Here is a 23936-nt window from a genome sequence, read left to right as displayed (position 1 = left end):
GCCATTTTCCCGGAGGCCAGCGCATTACACCGATGGAGTTGCCGGCGGGGCTTCCAGGCTGAGATGCCGGAGGAGCCCTGACTGCATGAAGATACGCCGCCGCCGCCACCGCCCCACAGCACCAGAGGCCCCACACTGCAGAAGAGGAGCCGCCACAGCACAGCACAGCAGCCGCCGCTCCCAGCACAGAGACCCCACGCTGCAGCGCTATGATAAGGTAATGGGGGATACTCACTTTCCTGTGAGACGCCCCCTCGTCGTCATCAGGATCACTCCCCCCCCCACCCACCATATACACCCGGCGTACAAGGCGATTCCCGGCGTACAAGACGACCCCCGACTTTTAAGAAGATTTTCAGGGGTTAAAAAGTCGTCTTGTACGCCGGAAAATACGGTATATCATCTTCAGAGTGGAAAATGCCTGAAGAATGGTCAACTCCTTTTTTTAACAGATTGACGTCTTTGGAAACCTCAAATGGTTAAAAGACACTCAAAAAACTGAATATATGTGTTACGCCACCTAATACTTCTCCGGCCGGTGCGCTCCCGACGCTCCTCCTCGCTCCTATCCATCTGGATTCCCTGGTGTTCATCCCTTCAGCGGTCCGCGCATGCACAGATGCGCTCCTCTCACAGCTGGGGCTTTTGGGAGGTCGTGACCCGCTGGCTCCACCTCCAATATGGCGGCTCCCGTCGGGTATTTCTCTCCTGCAAATTACCGGGTAAGACGCCTTTGCATCTATTGTGTTCGCCGGCTTCTTGCCAGTGTCTCTTTAGCTTCTTTGGCCCCACTTGCGTTTACCCTATCTAGGCTCGTGTTTCTATCACATGTTCTGTCTTCCTCAGCCAGTCCTGTGTGCCTGCCGTCCCTGCCACTTCTGTGTGCCAGTCTACCCTGCCAGTCCTGTGTTTCTGCTGTCCTAGCCACTCCTGTGTACCTGCCGTCCCTGCCAGTTCTGTGTGACAATCTACCCTGCCAAGTAGTAGTAGTATAGAAAATGTTTCAGCACAGCCTGCTAGGGAGGTGCACAAATATAGGTTCCCAAACCTTAATACGTGAAATAATTTATAATTGGCACACTCCAGAAATGTGATGAAAAGGGGAATATTTAATGTACATACAGTAGTCACAAACGTTTCGGTCCGCTTGGACCTTAATCAGTGTGCTAGATATATAGCTGAGGTGATGTGAACCATATAATGGGTCCCAATACAGTTAGTTTGCATCAAGTGGAGAGTGTTGAGGAAAACACTAAATGATGTGGCAGTCCAGCCATTGGAGGAAAGGAAAAAGGCGCGCAGAGGACTGGTGCAGCTACGCGGTATCCACCGTGGTTCACATCACCTCAGCTATATATCTAGCACACTGATGAAGGTCCACGCGGACCGAAATGTTTGTGACTACTGTATGTACATTAAATATTCCCCTTTGCATCACATTTCTGGAGTGTGCCAATTATAAATTATTTCAATCTACCCTGCCAGTCCTGTGTTTCTGCTGTCCTAGCCACTCTTGTGTACCTGCCGTCCCTGCCAGTTCTGTGTGCCAGTCTACCCTGCCAGTCCTGTGTTCCTCCTATCTCTGCAAGTCCCGTGTTCCTGTCATCCTTGCAAGTCCTGTGTTCCAGCCATCCTTGCCAGTCCTGTGTTCCTGCCGTCTCAGCCAGTCCCGTGTTCCTGTCTCCTCCATTCTGGTCAGGCCTCCTTGGGCCTGCCCCAAACACTCCCTGTACAGGGGGTGACCCCATCTGGTCCGCTCGCCTTTGGGGGCTCGGAAGCTGTGACCCAGAGGGTCCACTTCTTGGGTTCTAATAGCATGCAAAGGCCATGGATCCCGCTGGAGCTGCGGCTGCTCAGAAGGAACTAGCTTTCCTGCGGGAGAATCAGAGTTGGATGATGTCCTTCATGAAATCCATGGACTCTTGACTTTCTGCCCTCCAGACCTCTGATACGGGGAATGCCTCCCAGTTGGCCAGTTTGCAACAGGAGCTAGTGCAGCAGCGAGACACCCAGTCCCATATTCTGAGTTATATGGCATCTGTAGATACCCGACTCCTTTCTTTACAGACTGCTGCATCTGTTCCTGCTCCTGTTCCCACTCCACATCCCTCTCCCCAGTTGGCTAAACCTCCCCGTTTCAATGGAGATCCCAAACTATGCCGTGGATTTTTGAATCAGTGCCGCCTTCATTTTGAGCTCCTTCCCCTGCAATACCCTACAGATCGGGCCAATATAGCCTTTATTATTTCTCATTTGGAGGGTGATGCTCTAGCATGGGTTAACCCTCTCTGGGAGCGGGATGATCCTGTGGTCAATCTGTTGACTCCATTTTTGGAGACCTTTTGTCGAGTGTTCGATGAACCAGGTCGCTTGGCTTCAACCACAGAGGCCCTGTTTAATTTATAGCAGGGGTCCATAACTGTTGGGCAATATGCTATTCAGTTTTGGACTATATCTTCCGACTTAGAATAATGAAGCGTTGGTCGGGGCTTTCTGGAGGGGACTTTCCAGTCGTATCAAGGATGAATTACCTGGTCAGGATACTCCAACTATTTTGGAGGATTTGATCGCCTTGTCAACACGAATAGATCTTCGCTTTCAGGAACGAGCTCGGGAGAGAAAATCTCCTAGTTTTTCTATGACTTCCCATAGGCCTCCCAGTCCACGTCCCAGGGTCTCTACTTCAGTTTCCGCTCCTGAGCCGATGCAAGTTAATCGTGTTAAACTCTCCGAGCAACGCCGCAAGGAGAGGCGCACCCAGGGTCTCTGTTTTTATTGTGGAAGTTCCTCACATCTTCTCCGTGCCTGCCCAGATCGTCCGGAAAACTTCTCCACCTAGGTAAGGTAAGAGAGGCCTCCCTAGGTACAAGTGAAACCTCGCAACCCCTCAATCTGCCTGTTTTGTTACATATTCATGATAAATGTTTTTCTCTTGAGACTTATCTGGACTCGGGAGCAGCGGGAAATTTTATTAGGCTGGAGGAGGTAATAAAATTCTCAGTTCCTGTTAGGTCTTTAGAGAATCCTCTTCTTCTCGCTTCCGTTGATGGAAGACCCCTGCAAGAAACCATAACTCAAGTTACGCACTTGGTAGAGCTTCAGGTAGGGGCTCTTCATAGGGAGAAAATCTCGTTCTTTGTTTTAGCCAACATTTCTCATCCTATTCTCCTCGGCCTTCCATGGTTGTGACTCCACGAACCTTTCCTAGATTGGCATAAGGGCAACATTCTTCGTTGGGGAGATTCCTGTCAGTCTAGTTGTCTGCTGCCGGTGTGTCCTGTGGGTGTTCCTTGTCCCTCTCCCATTCCCTCCGGGTTGCCTTCTGCTTTTTCTTCTTTGTCGGATGTTTTTGATAAAAAGGAGGCAGAGTCTCTTCCGCCACATCGACCTTATGATTGTCCTATAGACCTCGTTCCTGGTGCTACGCCTCCTAGGGGAAGAATCTATCTTCTCTCGCCTGCAGAAACACAAGCTATGCCGGACTATGTTCAGGAGAACGTCGCTAGAGGTTTTATTCGGAAATCTTCCTCTCCAGCTGGGGCAGGTTTCTTTTTCGTGAAAAAGAAGGATGGCACTCTTCGCCCGTGTATTGATTACAGAGGATTAAATAACATCACTGTGAAGAACAAATACCCCATACCTCTTATCTCTGAACTTTTCGACCGTCTGAGAGGAGCACAAATTTTTACCAAGCTAGATCTTTGGGAGCTTACAACTTGGTTTGCATCCGTGCAGGAGACGAGTGGAAGACCGCATTCAACACTCGGGACGGTCACTATGAGTATTTGGTAATGCCTTTTGGGCTCTGTAATGCTCCTGCAGTGTTCCAAGAGTTCGTCAATGACATCTTTCGAGACTGCCTCTATACCATTGTTGTATTCCACTTGGATGACATCCTCGTCTTCTCTCCTGATGTATCCACCCATCGACGAGACGTTCGCCAAGTCTTACTTCGTCTAAGGGAAAATCATCTCTTCGCTAACATTGAAAAATGCGTCTTTGAACAATCTTCTGTGCCTTTCCTGGGTTATATCGTTTCTGAGGATGGTCTGCAGATGGATCCTGAGAAGGTGTCTGCCGTTCTGAATTGGCCCCGTCCATCGGGAGTAAAGGCTAATCAGCGATTTCTTGGCTTTGCCAATTATTACAGACAATTTATTCCTCACTTCTCCTCTCTGTCTAAACCAATCTCTGCTCTGGTCCGCAAGGGGGTCGATCCTAATCTTTGGCCACCCGAGGCTGAAACTGCCTTCCAAACTATGAAGCGAGAGTTTGCTTCTGCATCGGTGCTTCATCGACCGGATACCAATAGGCCTTTCATTCTTGAAGTGGATGCGTCCTCTATCGGAGCCGGAGCTGTACTTTTACAGAGGTCTAACTCGGGTCGATTATTCTCCTGTGGTTTCTTCTCCAAAGCATTTTCTCTTCCAGAACGTAATTATTCCATCGGTGACAAGGAATTGCTTGCCATCAAATTGGCCTTGGAGGAGTGGCGGTATCTTCTTGAAGGGGCTGTTCATCCTTTCGTCATTTTTACTGATCACAAGAATCTAGCCTATGTCCAGTCAGCCCAAAGGCTGAATCCTCGACAAGCCAGATGGTCCTTGTTCTTCGGACATTTCGATTTTGAATTACATTTCCGACCTGGAGATAAAAACATCAGAGCTGATGCCCTATCACGGTCTTTTCAACCGTTAGATGAAGAGGAGAGACCTACGCATATTCTTGATCCAGCTAAGATTGTTTCTTTGGCTCCTCTAGATGTGATCACGCCTCCTCTGGGAAAGACCCTCTTATCAAATCGTGACAAGTTGAAGGTCTTAAATTGGGGTCATTCCTCCCAGTTCGCTGGACATGTTGGAGGTAAGAAGACTCTCTCCCTGATTTCTCATCATTATTGGTAGCCTTCTCTTCACCAGGATGTGTTGGATTTCATTGCTTCCTGTTCCTCATGTGCTCGGAATAAGGTTACTCGACAGCTTCCTTCAGGTTCTCTGCTTCCACTTCCTGTGCCATCTGTTCCCTGGAGTCATATTGCTATGAACTTTGTCACCGACTTACCAAAGTCTTCTAATTGCACTGCAATTTTGGTGGTGGTAGACAGATTTTCTAAGATGGCCCACTTCATTTCTCTACCTGGTCTTGCATCTGCTTCTGACCTAGCGAAGATCTTTTTACTTCAAGATTTTCTACTCCACGGATTCCCTCAGCATATCGTGTCTGACCGAGGAGTCCAGTTTACCTACCGTTTTTGGAGAGCCCTTTGTGGCCTTATGAAGGTATTGCTAGATTTTTCTTCTGCTTACCATCCCCAGTCCAACGGTCAGGTGGAGCGTGTAAATCAAATCCTCATATCTTATCTTCGTCATTTTACCAATGCTCACCATGATGACTGGGTGTCTCTTCTTCCCTGGGCAGAATTCGCCTACAATAACCACACTAGCGAATCTTCATCTAAGTCTTCCTTTTTATTGTTTTTGGGCAACATCCCGGCATTCCTCTCCCTGTTCTCCCCACCTCAGGCGTACCGGCGGCGGATTCCTTGTCCCAGGAGTTTTCCAAGATTTGGCAGGAGACTAAGGAAGCGCTTGAAAAGACTAGTAGTAGAATGAAAAGGTATGCTGACAAAAGGCGTTTGGATGTCCCTCCTTATCGACCTGGTGATAAGGTCTGGCTTTCCTCTTGCTACATCAGACTCAAGATTTCCTCTCAGAAGTTAGGTCAACGTTACATAGGTCCCTTTGAGGTTTCTAGCCGAATTAATAATGTAGCATACAAGTTGACATTCCTGCTTCCCTACGCATTCCTAACACTTTTCATGTGTCACTCCTCATACCCGCAATTTTTAATCATTTTCATTCTGTTCCGTCACATTCTCACCAACCTATTTCTTCCGATGCCTCTTTTGAAGTTAAGAATATTCTTGCTAAGAAATCTGTCAAGGGCAGGTCATTTTATTTGATTGATTGGAAAGGGTTTGGACCCGAGGAAAGGTCTTGGGAGCCTCTTGAGAATATCAATGCTCCTCTACTCCTGAAGAGGTTCCTTTCCAGTTCTAAAGGGAGGGGGGGTAAGAAAGGGGGTACTGTTACGCCACCTAATACTTACCTCTCCAGCCGGCACGCTCCTGATGCTCCTCCTCGCTCCTCTCCTTCTGGATTCCCTGGTGTTCGTCCCTTCAGCGGTCTGTGCATGTGCAGACGCGCTCCTCTCAACGCTGGGGCTTCTGGGAGGTCGTGACCCACTGGCTCCGCCTCCAATATGGCGGCGCTCGTCGGGTATTTCTCTCCTGCAACTGACCGGGTAAGATTCCTTTGCTTCTATTGTGTTCGCCGGCCTCTTGCCGGTGTCTCTTTAGCTTCTTTGGCCCCACTTGCGTTTACCCTATCTAGGCTCGTGTCTCTATCACGTGTTCTGTCTTCCTCAGCCAGTCCTGTGTGCCTGCCATCCCTGCCAGTTCAGTGTGCCAGTCTATCCTGCTAGTCCTGTGTTTCTGCTGTCCTAGCCACTCCTGTGTACCTGCCATCCCTGCCAGTTCTGTCTGCCAGTCTACCCTGCCAGTCCTGTGTACCTGCCATCCCTGCCAGTTCTGTGTGCCAGTCTACCCTGCCAGTCCTGTGTTCCTGCTATCTCTGCAAGTCCCGTGTTCCTGTCGTCCTTGCAAGTCCTGTGTTCCAGCCATCCTTGCAAGTTCTGTGTGCCTACCGTTTCTGCCAGTCCTGGGTGCCAGTCATTTTTGCCAGTCCTGTGTTCCTGCCGTCTCAGCCGGTCCTGTGTTCCTGTCTCCTCCATTCTGGTCAGTACATAGTTTCAGCAGCCTCGTTCTGTTCGGTGTGTCCATCTCTTTCCTGTCCTCTGACCCTTCTGTGGTCCTATCCTTAGTCGTCCCTTTGGCTCCGGCAGTTGCGGCTTCATCCTCCTTGGGCCTGCCCCAAACACACCCTGTACAGGGGGTGGCCCCATCTGGTCCGCTTGCCTTTGGGGGCCCTGAAGCCACGACCCAGAGGGTCCACTTCTTGGGTTCTAATAATATGAACAGGAAGTCATTTTTATATAGAAATGCATATATATTCATTGTTTTGAGAGCTTTTTTAGTGCTTTTTCAGTTTTCTTGGGTGGGGGCTCAGAGTGGATAAAGATGTTATGTGCACATACCTAAACCTGCGATAATAAAAATGGTCTAGAATTGATTTGATAATCAAAAGCTAAGAAAGCAATGTTTCAGCATTATTTACTAAGTCTTATATTTCTTGGTAAAAGTAGTTTTTTATTTGTGAGATTTCAGCATCGGAATCAGCAACATTAGACAATCATGATGAGCAACAATAATTTCAAGGCAGTGACATTCTAAAACTATTAAAAGGAAAAGGACAGTACAATTTTCTGAGAAATATGGTCATAAATCAGCACATTCATTATATGTGCATTTTCTGTACAATGTAATTCTCAATGCTTTAGCCAGCACTTGCTTGTATTGCAATACCAATTATGACCCTGGACTGTACAGAATCTCATAGAAATACCTATTGATCCCTCATGTCCTGTAAGACACAAATCAGAGCTGACAGCACAAAAGTAATAAATGCAATCGGTAGGGGAAAAGAACATCATACACTGCACAATCTGTACATCCTCTTGTCAGACTGGGTTATCACCTGCCTCACATCAAATCTTCCACACATCAGCTATTCACTCTGTGCGGCAGCATTTTCAGTATATACCAGTCCTTGTTTTCTCTAAAACATTATCAAGAATTTATCATTATTTATGTAATTTGGGTCATTTATACGTTCATAAAATACTATAGTACAAAAGCTAGCGCCCAATACTTGATATCACATCACAGTACAATATCTTGCATACACACTGCTCAAAAAAATAAAGGGAACACTCAAATAACACATCCTAGATCTGAATGAATAAAATATTCTCATTGAATACTTTGTTCTGTACAAAGTTGAATGTGCTGACAACAAAATCACACAAAAATCATCAATGAAAATCAAATTTATTAACCAAAGGAGGCCTGGATTTGGAGCGATACTCAAAATCAAAGTGGAAAATGAAGTTACAGGCTGATACAACTTCAGTGGAAATGCCTCAAGACAAGGAAATGATGCTCAGTAGTGTGTGTGGCCTGCACATGCCTGTATGACCTCCATACAATGCCTGGGCATTCTCCTAATGAGGCGGTGGATGGTCTCCTGAGGGATCTCCTCCCAGACCTGGACTAAAGCATCCGCCAACTCCTGGACAGTCTTTGGTGCAACGTGAAGTTGGTGGATGGTGCGAGACATGATGTCCCAGATGTGTTCAATCGGATTCAGGTCTGGGAAAGGGCGGGCCAGTCCATAGCTTCAATGCCTTCATCTTGCAGGAACTGCTGACACACTCCAGCCACATGAGGTCTGGCAATGTCCTGCATTAGGAGGAACCCAGGGCCAACTGCACCAGCATATGGTCTCATAAGGTGTCTGAGGATCTCATCTCGGTATCTAATGCCAGTCAGGCTACCACTGGCGAGCACATGGAGAGCTGTGCGGCCCTCCAAAGAAATCCCACCCCACACCATTACTGACCCACTGCCAAATTGGTCATGCTGAAGGATGTTGCAGACAGCAGATCGCTCTCCACGGCGTCTCCAGACTCTGTCACATCTGTCACATGTGCTCAGTGTGAACCTGCTTTCATTTGTGAAGAGCACAGGGCGCCAGTGGCAAATTTGCCAATCCTGGTTTTCTGTGGCAAATGCCAAGTGTCCTGCACGGTGTTGGGCTGTGAGCACAACCCCATCTGTGGACGTCGGGCACTCAGACCATCCTCATGGAGTCGGTTTCTAACCATTTGTGCAGACACATGCACATTTGTGGCTTGCTGGAGGTCATTTTGCATGGCTCTGGCAGTGCTCCTGTTCCTCCTTGCACAAAGGCTGAGGTAGTGGTCCTGTTGCTGGGTTGTTTTCCTTCTACGACCCCCTCCATGTCTCCTGGTGTACTGGCCTGTCTCCTGGTAGTTCCTCCAGCCTCTGGATACTACGCTGACAGACACAGCAAACCTTCTTGACACAGCTCGCATTGATGTGCCATCCTGGATGAGCTGCACTACCTGAGCCACTTGTGTGGGTTGTAGAGTCCGTCTCATGCTACCACGAGTGTGAAAGCACAACCAACATTCAAAAATGACCAAAACATCAGCCAGAAAGCATTGGTACTAAGATGTGGTCTGTGGTCCCCTGCTGCAGAACCACTCCTTTATTGAGTGTGTCTTGATAATTGGCAATAATTTCTATCTGTTGTCTATTCCGTTTGCACAACAGCATGTGAAATTGATTGTCAAACAGTGTTGCTTCCTATGTGGACAGTTTGATTTCACAGAAGTTTGATTTACTTGGAGTTATATTCTGTTGTTTAAGTGTTCCCTGTTATGGTTCTCAATGGCAAGAGAACATAGCCCAGCATACATAGGAACTAGCTCTTGGAAGGATGGAAACTTAAACTGACCATGAACTAAACCTGCCGCACAACTAACAGTAGCCGGGTAGCGTAGCCTGCGTTTTATCCCTAGACGCCCAGCGCCGGCCGGAGGACTAACTAATCCTGGCAGAGGAAAATATAGTCCTGGCTCACCTCTAGAGAAATTTCCCCGAAAGGCAGACAGAGGCCCCCACATATATTGGCGGTGATTTAAGATGAAAATGACAAACGTAGTATGAAAATAGGTTTAGCAAAATCGAGGTCCGCTTACTAGATAGCAGGAAGACAGAAAGGGTACTTTCATGGTCAGCTGAAAACCCTATCAATACACCATCCTGAAATTACTTTAAGACTCTAGTATTAACTCATAACATCAGAGTGGCAATTTCAGATCACAAGAGCTTTCCAGACACAGAAACGAAACTGCAGCTGTGAACTGGAACAAAATGCAAAAAACAAACAAGGACAAAAGTCCGACTTAGCTGGAAGTTGTCTGGTAGCAGGAACATGCACAGAAAGGCTTCTGATTACAATGTTGACCGGCAGGGAAGTGACAGAGGAGCAAGGTTAAATAGCGACTCCCACATCCTGATGGGAACAGGTGAACAGAGGGGATGATGCACACAAGTTCAATTCCACCAGTGGCCACCGGGGGAGCCCAAAATCCAATTTCACAACAGTACCCCCCCCTCAAGGAGGGGGCACCGAACCCTCACCAGAACCACCAGGGCGATCAGGATGAGCCCTATGAAAGGCACGGACCAGATCGGAGGCATGAACATCAGAGGCAGTCACCCAAGAATTATCCTCCTGACCGTATCCCTTCCATTTGACCAGATACTGGAGTTTCCGTCTGGAAACACGGGAGTACAAGATTTTTTCCACAACGTACTCCAACTCGCCCTCAACCAACACCGGAGCAGGAGGCTCAACGGAAGGCACAACCGGTACCTCATACCTGCGCAACAATGACCGATGAAAAACATTATGAATAGAAAAAGATGCAGGGAGGTCCAAACGGAAGGACACAGGGTTAAGAATCTCCAATATCTTGTACGGGCCGATGAACCGAGGCTTAAACTTAGGAGAAGAAACCCTCATAGGGACAAAACGAGAAGACAACCACACCAAGTCCCCGACACAAAGCCGAGGACCAACCCGACGCCGGCGGTTGGCAAAAAGCTGAGTCTTCTCCTGGGACAACTTCAAATTGTCCACCACCTGCCCCCAAATCTGATGCAACCTCTCCACCACAGCATCCACTCCAGGACAATCCGAAGATTCCACCTGACCGGAGGAAAATCGAGGATGAAACCCCGAATTACAGAAAAAAGGAGACACCAAGGTGGCAGAGCTGGCCCGATTATTGAGGGCAAACTCCGCTAAAGGCAAAAAAGCAACCCAATCATCCTGATCTGCAGACACAAAACACCTCAAATATGTCTCCAAAGTCTGATTCGTCCGCTCGGTCTGGCCATTAGTCTGAGGATGGAAAGCAGACGAGAAAGACAAATCTATGCCCATCCTAGCACAGAATGCCCGCCAAAATCTAGACACGAATTGGGTTCCTCTGTCAGAAACGATATTCTCCGGAATACCATGCAAACGAACCACATTTTGAAAAAACAGAGGAACCAACTCGGAAGAAGAAGGCAACTTAGGCAGGGGAACCAAATGGACCATCTTAGAGAAACGGTCACACACCACCCAGATGACAGACATCTTCTGAGAAACAGGAAGATCCGAAATAAAATCCATCGAGATGTGCGTCCAAGGCCTCTTCAGGATAGGCAAGGGCAACAACAATCCACTAGCCCGAGAACAACAAGGCTTGGCCCGAGCACAAACGTCACAAGACTGCACAAAGCCTCGTACATCTCGTGACAGGGAAGGCCACCAGAAGGACCTTGCCACCAAATCCCTGGTACCAAAGATTCCAGGATGACCTGCCAACGCAGAAGAATGAACCTCAGAAATGACTTTACTGGTCCAATCATCAGGAACAAACAGTCTACCAGGTGGGCAACGATCAGGTCTATCCGCCTGAAAATCCTGCAAGGCCCGCCGCAGGTCTGGAGAAACGGCAGACAATATCACTCCATCCTTAAGGATACCTGTAGGTTCAGAATTACCAGGGGAGTCAGGCTCAAAACTCCTAGAAAGGGCATCCGCCTTAACATTCTTAGAACCCGGTAGGTATGACACCACAAAATTAAACCGAGAGAAAAACAACGACCAGCGCGCCTGTCTAGGATTCAGGCGTCTGGCGGACTCAAGATAAATTAAATTTTTGTGGTCGGTCAATACCACCACCTGATGTCTAGCCCCCTCAAGCCAATGACGCCACTCCTCAAAAGCCCACTTCATGGCCAAAAGCTCCCGATTCCCAATATCATAATTCCGCTCGGCGGGCGAAAATTTACGAGAAAAAAAAGCACAAGGTTTCATCACGGAGCAGTCGGAACTTCTTTGCGACAAAACCGCCCCAGCTCCGATTTCAGAAGCGTCGACCTCAACCTGAAAAGGAAGAGCAACATCAGGCTGACGCAACACAGGGGCGGAAGAAAAGCAGCGCTTAAGCTCCCGAAAGGCCTCCACAGCAGCAGGGGACCAATCAGCAACATCAGCACCCTTCTTAGTCAAATCAGTCAATAGTTTAACAACATCAGAAAAACCAGCAATAAATCGACGATAAAAGTTAGCAAAGCCCAAAAATTTCTGAAGACTCTTAAGAGAAGAGGGTTGCGTCCAATCACAAATAGCCCGAACCTTGACAGGATCCATCTCGATGGAAGAGGGGGAAAAAATGTATCCCAAGAAGGAAATCTTTTGAACCCCAAAAACGCACTTAGAACCCTTCACACACAAGGAATTAGACCGCAAAACCTGAAAAACCCTCCTGACCTGCTGGACATGAGAGTCCCAGTCATCCGAAAAAATCAGAATATCATCCAGATACACGATCATAAATTTATCCAAATAATCACGGAAAATGTCATGCATAAAGGACTGAAAGACTGAAGGGGCATTAGAAAGGCCAAAAGGCATCACCAAATACTCAAAGTGGCCCTCGGGCGTATTAAATGCGGTTTTCCACTCATCCCCCTGCTTAATTCGCACCAAATTATACGCCCCACGGAGATCTATCTTAGAGAACCACTTGGCCCCCTTTATGCGAGCAAACAAATCAGTCAGCAGTGGCAACGGATATTGATATTTAACCGTGATTTTATTCAAAAGCCGATAATCAATACACGGCCTCAAAGAGCCATCTTTCTTAGACACAAAGAAAAAACCGGCTCCTAAGGGAGATGACGAAGGACGAATATGTCCCTTTTCCAAGGACTCCTTTATATATTCTCGCATAGCAGCATGTTCAGGCACAGACAGATTAAATAAACGACCCTTAGGGTATTTACTACCCGGAATCAAATCTATGGCACAATCGCACTCCCGGTGCGGAGGTAATGAACCAAGCTTAGGTTCTTCAAAAACGTCACGATAGTCAGACAAGAATTCAGGAATCTCAGAGGGAATAAATGACGAAATGGAAACCAAAGGTACGTCCCCATGCATCCCCTTACATCCCCAGCTTAACACAGACATAGCGTTCCAGTCGAGGACTGGGTTATGAGATTGCAGCCATGGCAATCCAAGCACCAACACATCATGTAGATTATACAGCACAAGAAAGCGAATAATCTCCTGATGATCCGGATTAATTCGCATAGTTACTTGTGTCCAGTATTGTGGTTTATTACTAGCCAATGGGGTGGAGTCAATCCCCTTCAGAGGTATAGGAGTTTCAAGAGGCTCTAAATCATACCCACAGCGTTTGGCAAAGGACCAATCCATAAGACTCAAAGCGGCGCCAGAGTCGACATAGGCATCCGCGGTAATAGATGATAAAGAACAAATCAGGGTCACAGATAGAATAAACTTAGACTGAAAAGTGCCAATTGAAACTGACTTATCAAGCTTCTTAGTACGCTTAGAGCATGCTGATATAACATGAGTTGAATCACCACAATAAAAGCACAACCCATTTTTTCGTCTAAAATTCTGCCGTTCGCTTCTGGACAGAATTCTATCACATTGCATATTCTCTGGCGTCTTCTCAGTAGACACCGCCAAATGGTGCACAGGTTTGCGCTCCCGCAGACGTCTATCGATCTGGATAGCCATTGTCATGGACTCATTCAGACCCGCAGGCACAGGGAACCCCACCATAACATCCTTAACGGCATCAGAGAGACCCTCTCTGAAATTCGCCGCCAGGGCGCACTCATTCCACTGAGTAAGCACAGACCATTTACGGAATTTTTGGCAGTATATTTCAACTTCATCTTGCCCCTGAGATAGGGACATCAAGGCTTTTTCCGCCTGAAGCTCTAAATGAGGTTCCTCATAAAGCAACCCCAAGGCCAGAAAAAACGCATCCACATTGAGCAACGCAGGATCCCCTGGAGCCAATGCAAAAGCCCAATCTTGAGGGTCGCCCCGGAGCAAGGAAATCACAATCCTGACCTGCTGAGCAGGATCTCCAGCAGAGCGAGATTTCAGGGACAAAAACAACTTGCAATTATTTTTGAAATTTTGAAAGCAAGATCTATTCCCCGAGAAAAATTCAGGCAAAGGAATTCTAGGTTCAGATATAGGAACATGAACAACAAAATCTTGTAAATTTTGAACTTTCGTGGTGAGATTATTCAAACCTGCAGCTAAACTCTGAATATCCATTTTAAACAGGTGAACACAGAGCCATTCCAGGATTAGAAGGAGAGAGAGAGAGGAAGGCTGCAATATAGGCAGACTTGCAAGTGATTCAATTGAAAGTACACTCAGAACTGAAGGAAAAAAAAAAAAAAAAAAAATTTTTCAGCAGACTTCTTTTCTCTCTCCTTTCTCTGCCAATTAATTTAACCCTTTGTGGGCCGGTCAAACTGTTATGGTTCTCAATGGCAAGAGAACATAGCCCAGCATACATAGGAACTAGCTCTTGGAAGGATGGAAACTTAAACTGACCATGAACTAAACCTGCCGCACAACTAACAGTAGCCGGTTAGCGTAGCCTGCGTTTTATCCCTAGACGCCCAGCGCCGGCCGGAGGACTAACTAATCCTGGCAGAGGAAAATATAGTCCTGGCTCACCTCTAGAGAAATTTCCCCGAAAGGCAGACAGAGGCCCCCACATATATTGGCGGTGATTTAAGATGAAAATGACAAACGTAGTATGAAAATAGGTTTAGCAAAATCGAGGTCCGCTTACTAGATAGCAGGAAGACAGAAAGGGTACTTTCATGGTCAGCTGAAAACCCTATCAATACACCATCCTGAAATTACTTTAAGACTCTAGTATTAACTCATAACATCAGAGTGGCAATTTCAGATCACAAGAGCTTTCCAGACACAGAAACGAAACTGCAGCTGTGAACTGGAACAAAATGCAAAAAACAAACAAGGACAAAAGTCCGACTTAGCTGGAAGTTGTCTGGTAGCAGGAACATGCACAGAAAGGCTTCTGATTACAATGTTGACCGGCAGGGAAGTGACAGAGGAGCAAGGTTAAATAGCGACTCCCACATCCTGATGGGAACAGGTGAACAGAGGGGATGATGCACACAAGTTCAATTCCACCAGTGGCCACCGGGGGAGCCCAAAATCCAATTTCACAACAGTTCCCTTTATTTTTGAGCAGTGTATAATAGATAGATAGATAGATAGATAGATAGATAGATAGATAGATAGATACCTGTACATATGTACAAAAAAAGCGAAACAGCACACTATAAATGCCTTTAGGGTGCACAGGCCTTAATTGCAATCCATCCACTATGCATAAATCCAATAAAAAGAAAGAAAAAAAAGAAAAAATAAGGCAGCACTCCTTTTCTTTAAGCCTTGAGAAAGGCTCATCCAGAGCCGAAACGTCGCCTGCCATGTGGGTCTGAATTAAAACACAGATTTTCATTTGAAGAAAAGGAGTGCTGCCTTATTTTTTCTTTCTTTTTATTAGATAGATAGATAGATAGATAGATAGATAGATAGATAGATAGATAGATAGATAGATAGATAGAAACTTATATATTCATTATTGTGCAAAAGCTTTCGGTATGTGTGTAAAACATACTGCAATGTAAGAATGCTTTCAAAAGAAGAAGTGTTAATAGTTTATTGTTATCAATTGATAAAATACAGAGTAAGAACAAATGAGAATGAACAAAAGAAAAGTCTAAAAGTACCGTTACACTAAACGATTTACCAACGATCACGACCAGCGATACGACCTGGCCATGATCGTTGGTAAGTCGTTGTGTGGTCGCTGGAAAGCTGTCACACAGACAGCTCTCCAGCGACCAACGATGCCGAAGTCCCCGGGTAACCAGGGTAAACATCGGGTTACTAAGCGCAGGGCCGCGCTTAGTAACCCGATGTTTACCCTGGTTACCATTGTAAATGTAAAAAAAACCAAAACACTACATACTCACATTCTGGTGTCTGTCACGTCCCTCGCCGTCAGCTTCCCGCACTGACTGTGTCAGTGCCGGCCGTAAAGCACAGCACAGCGGTGACGTCACCGCTGTGCTCTGCATTTACTTTACGGCCGGCACTCACAGTCAGTGCGGAAAGCTGACGGCGAGGGACGTGACAGACACCGGAATGTGAGTATGTAGTGTTTTTTTTTTTTTTACATTTACAATGGTAACCAGGGTAAACATCAGGTTACTAAGCGCGGCCCTGCACTTAGTAACTCGATGTTTACCCTGGTTACAAGCGAACACATTGCTGGATCGGTGTCACACACGCCGATCCAGCGATGACAGCGGGTGATCCAGCGACGAAAGAAAGTTTCAAACAATCTTCTATGACGTACGATTCTCAGCAGGGTCCCTGATCGCAGTAGCGTGTCAGACACAGCGAGATCGTAAGTATATCGCTGGAACGTCACGGATCGTGCCGTCGTAGCGACCAAAGTGCCACTGTGAGACGGTACCCTAAATCAAATCAATATTTGGTGACCACTATTAGATTCAAAGCAGTATCAATTCTTCCAGGCACTCTTGCACACAGTTTTGGAAGGAACTCAGCAGGGAGGTTGTTCCAAACATATTGAAGGACTAGTAACCACAGATTGTCTGTGTATGTAGCCTTGCGCAAATCCTTCCGTCTCTTCATGTAGTCCCACACAGACTCTATGATGTAGAAATAAGGCCTCTGTAAAGGTCATATCATCACTTCCAGACCTTCTTATGGTTCTTCTTGCTGAAGACAGTTCTTAAAGTGAACCTGTCACCAAGTTTGGCGGATATAAGATACAGCCACCGCCTTTCAGGGCTTATCTACAGCATTCTATAATGCTGTAGATAAGTCCCGAATCTGACCTGAAAGATAAGAAAAATAAGTTTTATTATACACACCCGATGGCAGTCTGGTCCAATGGGTGTCACAGGTCCGAGTCCAGCGCCTCCCATCTTCTTAGGATGCCACCCTCCTGCTTGCTTCATGGTTCCCCAGCATCCACCGCCTCCCATCTTCTTAGGATGCCACCCTCCTGCTTGCTTCATGGTTCCCCAGCATTGCGCTCCTGCGCAGGTGTACTTATCTGCCCTGTTGAGGGCAGAGGAAAGAACTGCAGTGAGCAGGTTCTGTGAATGGTCAGAGGAGGCCAGCACCTGTGCACTGCAGTACTTTGCTATTGAGCTTGAGATACTCCTTCACCATCCTCTCCACTCATTCACAACGTGTCAGACATGTACTCTGTTCTGTTGGTGCACGAGCTGGTCTAAACAATGTGTGAAATAACTCACAGAAATTGCTTTTGCCACTTAAACTGCTGCTAATGTTTTTGAGTTGATAACTAAACACAGAGTCAGACTGGGGTGACAAGGGCCCACCAATAACATTGACTTTGGGGGCCCCACTTTTCACCTGCATGCAAATATTATTCTACATTCGTTCACAAATTTACCTATATCTCTATATAATAATAAACTGGATAGAATGGTTAATGAATGATGAGATGCTGCTTTTTTCTGTACAGAGTTAATTAAGTGAATTATGCCAAGTACTGCCTATATAGTGGGGTTGGGGGCCCAGATCTACACAGGGGCCCACCGGGGGATTCCCTGGTAGCCAGTCTGAGCCTGACTAAACATTCCCAGGGTTGGAAGTCTAAAACTGTGATGCACACTGTGTGCCTCACTGCTGTCTTGAGGAAAACACTCTTAAGATTGTCTACAAATGTGTTTCAATACTTCAGCATGGGTGTCCCTAACCAGGGGAGTGAGCATCTGGCAAAATGTACTCCTGTACCATGGATGTAACAGAGTGGCAACCCAGAACTCAGCATTATTTCTAATTCAAATAATGCTGTCATCATGTTGTAAATAGTGCAGCAGGAAGGCGCTCATGTGTCGGGTGCTTCCATGTGGTCCAAGTCCATGGTGTGTTGGTGGTAGGGTAACAATCAAGCTTGCTTCCTCGATCCTCTCCTGCCAACCACGGACAACAGAGAAGGGATCATTATACTCTTCATCTCCTGACTGTGACACACCCATTACCTCTTCCTCCTCGCTTTATTCAATTTATTCCTTGGCTCCTGCACCTTCAATAACAGTTTGTCTTGTACCATGAGCCCCCCTCGATCACTATAATCCACCCTCCCATGGCGATGACAGTCTGGAACATAGAGATATTGTTATCCCTTCCGCATTCACCTCTGCTTCCACCTCTTCCTGTGGGACCACCAGCTTTACCCGCAGACTATTCAAAGTGTGCTCCAGCTTGTAGATGACCAGAATAGTGATGCTGATGATGGCATCATCAGATCTAACCATCTTAGTAGCCATTTCGAAACTGTGCAGAAGGCTGCAGAAGTCTTTCATCTTTGCCCACTTTGCAAGTGTGATTTGCACTATGTCCGTACTGCTTCGGCCCAGGCTATGCAAAAGGACATATTGCACCAGGGCTTATCGCTGCTGCAACTTGTGCAGAGTGGAATTCCACCATGTCGGTACATTGCATGTCAAGCGATTAACAGGTAGGCCAAAAGACCTCTGTAGTGATGCAAGTCGATGACCTGCGCAGAGCCAATGGCGGAAGTAAGCACACAGTGACTGTGCTTTCTGCAGCAAAGCATCCAGGCTGGAATAGTGGAGGAGAAATTTCTATACTACCAGGTTAAGAACATGAGCCATAAAAGACACGTTTGTGAGGTTGCCCCGGTGTAGAGCCACTGCCACGTTTGCATCATTATTGCACACGGCCTTCCCTGGCTCCAGATTCAGTGGAGAAAGCCATTGCTCAAACTCAGCCTGGATAAATGTTCACAACTCTTGAGCTATGTGACTGCGATCTCCAACACATGTTAATTTAAACACTGGCTGATTGTGGTGAGCCCTGGCTGTGCAGTACGAAGGTGGGGGGATTCTCTCTGCACTGTTGGAACACGTGTCTCATTAAGGAAGTGGTTGAGGGCACAGGTAGAGGCCCTAGAGGATGTACAGGAGTTATAAGATGTGGAAGAAGTATTCGATACAGATGTTTGTCCCGCAAGTCTTGGGAATTCTAAGACTTTGGGGGCAAAGCCTTGCTCGACTGCCCCAAAGCCATCAGAGTCACCCAGTGCTCAGTCAGCGAGATGTAACTCCCCTGGCCATGTTTGCTTGTTCTAATGTCAGTGGTAAAATGCACCCTGGCAGACATAGATTTTTTTTCAAAGAACGGGTGATGTTGTCTGCAACATGCTGGTAGAGTAAAATTAGGTTTTTAGGCACAGCCACAACTCATACAGACACAGCGGTTGAGTGAAATTATTTTTTGGACCCAACAACAACTTGTACAGTCATAGCAATAGAATAAAATTATTTTTAGGCACAGTCACAACTCCTACAGACACAGCAGTAGAGTCAAATTTTAGGCCCAGCCATGACTTGTAAAGGCACAGTGCTAGAGTAAAATTAGTTTTTTAGGCACAGCCACAACTTGTGCAAACAACTCATACAGACACAGCAGTAGAGTAAAATGAGTTTTTAAACACTGCCACAACTTGTGCAAACACAGTGGTAGAGCAAAATTTGGTTTTAGGCCACAACTTGTACATGCACAGCATAGAGTGAAATTATTTTTAGGCTCAGACAAAACTTGTACAGACACAGCGAGAAGTTAAAATTCTTTTTTAGGTCTGGTCATAACTTGTACAGACATAGTAAAATTTGTTTTTTAGGCACAGCCACATCTCGTACAGACACAGTGGTTCAGTGAAACTATTTTTTAGGCCCAAACACAGCTTGTGCAGACACAGAGGTAGAGTAAAATTATATTTTAGGCCCAGCCACAACTTGTACAGACACAGCGGTAGAGTAAAATAATTTTTTAGTCCCTGCCTCAACTTGTGCAGACACAGCGGTAGAGGATAATTATATTTTTAGGCTCACTACTCATACTAATACGACTGCAGAGTACACAGATGCTTTTTGCACAGTACTCGTACAGGCATGGGTGCAGAGTACACACATAGGCTTTTTGACACAGTATTTCCACAGACTGGGGTGCAGAGTACATACAGAGGATTAAAGGCACAGTACTCCCAGAGGTGGTGATGCAGAGTACACGCGCTGCAATCTTTCAACAAACTTTATTCAGCATGCAAATCTGAACAGTAGACTAGGCATCCAGTAAAATGTCAGTGTTTGGGGTATGGTAACAGTCTCTAGGTGTCCAGCACGAACCCCAAACTTTACAGTTCAGGTTCTCTCATCCTTAGTGGCCATGATTCATTCTCGTCTTATCAAAGCAGTGTAAATAAATTTCTTAACTTTCATGCACAGTACCGGTCCAAATACCTTGGGAGTCATTAAGGCATTTGGTAATTCAGAAAGCACACAGTGCCTGCTACAAAACCTGTGGGTCCTGCCTCCTGTTACCATGTCGCAGAGCTTAAAGAGAACCTGTCATATGATAAAACCCTATTAACCTGCAGATGTGGGTTTAATCTGCAGGTTAATAGTGTTCTGACGCTACTATAAGCCCGCACTTAGACCCCACTGCCGGAAGGAAATTATTTTTATTCCTCCCGTTAGCGTTCAGGTTTCAGTCATTGGGCGGCACCAGTGCAGGTTCAGTCACCGTTCTGTGTATAGAGAGCGGTGGATATAACCACATCCCCGACACTGACTGACAGCTCGCTCAGCATTATGGCTGGCTGGCTGGCTGGCAGTCAGTGCCAGGGATGTGACTATAACCATTACTCTCTATACACAGAGTGGTGACTGAACCTGCCTCAGTGCCATCCGTTACTGAAACCCAAATGTTACCTGAAGGAATAAAGTTCATTTCTTTCCATCAGTGGAAGTCTAAGGTATCAGGCAGGGTCAGAATGCTATTAACCTGCATACTAACCCGATATCTGCAGCTTAATAGTGTTTTTTTCATGTGACAGGTTCCATTTAAAAGTCAATACATTTTTTTCCTTCCCAAACAATGTAATTCAAGTCAAGTCAGTATCTTGTTCATGTTTTGTTACTTTTACAGGTGTACAGGCTTAAGAATATACAAGCAAGCTGACCCTCTAACAGGCCGTGAATAGCAGCTGCCACATTTAAACTTTTGGTTGAAGATCAAGTCTGGAGCTAATCTACTCTATAGTTTACGCTTACCTATAATATTATGTAAACTTAAATTAAGTTACAAATGGTCTCCCCTATGATTAAATGGATATTGACAAATAATTTTAAGAGCTTGCATACATATTAATGGACAGAACACAGAACTATGCTTTGGCACTCCAGGCACCCACCTTTCTACTTACAGTAATGTATGATGGTGCCCTGCTCTCAATATAAATGCGTGCCATTGAGGTGGGACCCGGATTTATCACACTTTTATGGAATATCTTGTCCAAGGTACAAGCCAGAAAATGCACAGTCGATAGCTATAAACACACTAACTGCTAGGTCTTGAAAACTACTACACGTAATATTATTTACTAGAGCTGAGGGGATCTGATGAGATTCAAATTCACCCAAAACGCCAGATTTCACCAGAAAATACGATTCACAGCTAATTTATTCTCTGTGAATTGAATGTCCCTTATGATGCTCTGGAGTCTGGAAACTTCAGAGAATAATAAACGTAAGATGTTGAAAATATTATTTACCAATACTGATCTCACATCTCAACTCATTGTCACCTGAACAGCCCTCGACACCTCTTCTTACCACCAACATGCTCTGTAACCACATGCACATGAATGTCTTGGCCTAGTCGTGACAGAAGTCCTGGGCTAGAATCATATACGCTGACTGGGCCATTAAATATAATGGTGCAGATAGAAACACTGTGTGCTCTCTCGTGCATCATTTTTGCCATTATACGCCTACTGGAGGCGGACATAGTAGACTGTGTCCCTGTATGTACCATTATAGTCAATGGCCTCATCGGCACAAAAGCCCGAATTCCATTTTGTGTGGGGTTCAGACAAAAGTCTCTACTGGGCCAATGAACATGAGTAAGAATGCAGTATGAAAGGGACCTAAGAAAAAAGGCATAGCAGCATGCTCTTAAGCAAAAAAAACAAACTTGCCTCTAAACAAAATTTGGCAAATGTGGTTATTGTGTAGCTTGCCCATTTATTGAGAAGTCATTTATGGTACAGGTAATATAGGAGCACTGTAAGATTATGGAATTCATTAACTGTAGCACTAAAGCAGTGATCTATAAGACTACCTGTATTTGAGACAACGAATATATATAGGGAAAGCCATACATACATTTGGGAGAATGATAGATGATCACACAGGAGATATAGTCTTGGGACTCACCTATCGCAAGGCATGTGACCAACACTTATGGTGGGGATTCATGTGTTTTGCAATTTATGGGCATAGAAGTGGTTACACTTCTGACAAGTGGAGGTGACATTTATTTAATTCTGTTACAGAAGGAGTCGAGATTGATTTTTTACCTTCATACAATGACATCTTAGGGGCTCAATAACAAACTAAATTACAGCAAATTTTTCCAATAAGCCACTCCAACTTTCACATTTTACCAAATTAACAATTTAATGAATTGGACAAACTATATACTAATGTGATATATGTTGTGTAAATAGCATTTATGACTTTCGCATGAATCCTGGTCCGATTTTTTAATAACTCCATATATACACTATATTAATTCAAGAAACCATACTTTTGTTGTTTGGCATCCCAATTGCTTTTAATATCTATATTTTTTTATTTTTCCTTCTGAAGATTCCTCACTGTGCTTCAACGGATAATAAGCATCAACTGTATAATAAACCATTACATATATTGAGCTATAGAACTGCAGTTTGGAGACTGACATTACTAAACAATGCCTAGAGGGATAAGCCGCATCCCTGGTGGGTGCTGGACCAATGGGTGGCAGAGGTATCCTTTGCCTTGGGCTACATCACACACGGATAGCAGGGAGCTTGGCTTGTTGATTCTACCAATGGTTGGCACAGTAGTGATCTGCCTGTCACCCATGCTGCATATCAGCAGTGGGGCTGTGGCCTGAGCAGAATTCACTAATTTACTTGATTTGAACTGAGCCTGCACCACATCCCATATTCAGTGAGTCAGAACTCTGAACACTAATCTAACCCATCATTGTGTCCTGTAAACTTTAGAAGACCATTCATCATATACGTCTCTACTGATAAGGTGAAACGTGTAGTGATATAAGTAAAAGAGAGTCTATAGGAGCTTATTACAGGGATGCCTTCTAGTAAATTGCCGGATTGGTCTGGGACGACTGTTGTGAATTCTGTTCTCGAACTCCCTGCGGTGGTTATGAATGGTACTTCGGCGAGTTCTGTCCATGGACTCCCTCTGGTGGCTGTGAGTGGAGCTGCTGGTTCTGAGATTCCTTCCTCAGCTGACCTCGTTTAGTCCTAGGCTGGCTGCTCTATTTAACTCCACTTAGATCGTTACTTGATGCCAGCTGTCAATGTCCTAGTACTGGTTCAGTTCTCTCTTGGATCTTTCAGATGACCTGTCTACTCCAGCAAAAGCTAAGTCCCTGCTAGCTTATTTGTTTACCACTGTTTTCTTGTCCAGCTTGCTATCATGATTCTGCCTTGCTAGCTGGAAGCTCTGGGATGCAGAGTGGCACCTCCACGCCGTGAGTCGGTGCGGGGTCTCTTTTGCACACTCTGCGTGGTTTTTTGGTAGTTTTTTATGCTGACCGCAAAGATACCTTTTCTATCCTCAAGTCTGTTTAGTTAAGTCTGGCCTCCTTTGCTGAAACCTATTTCATTCCTGTGTTTGTGACTTCCATCTTAACTCACAGTCAATATGTGTGGAGGGCTGCCTTTTTCTTTTGGGGAATTTCTCTGAGGCAAATTAGGCTTTATTTTCTATCTTTAGGGGTAGTTAGCTCTTAGGCTGTGAAGAGACGTCTAGGCAGAGTCAGGTACGCTCCACGGCTATTTCT

This window comes from Ranitomeya variabilis, chromosome 6 (assembly GCF_051348905.1).
Source record: "Ranitomeya variabilis isolate aRanVar5 chromosome 6, aRanVar5.hap1, whole genome shotgun sequence".
Taxonomy (NCBI): domain Eukaryota; kingdom Metazoa; phylum Chordata; class Amphibia; order Anura; family Dendrobatidae; genus Ranitomeya; species Ranitomeya variabilis.
The sequence above is the reverse complement of the archived record's forward strand: the minus strand, read 5'-3'. Positions refer to the sequence as shown.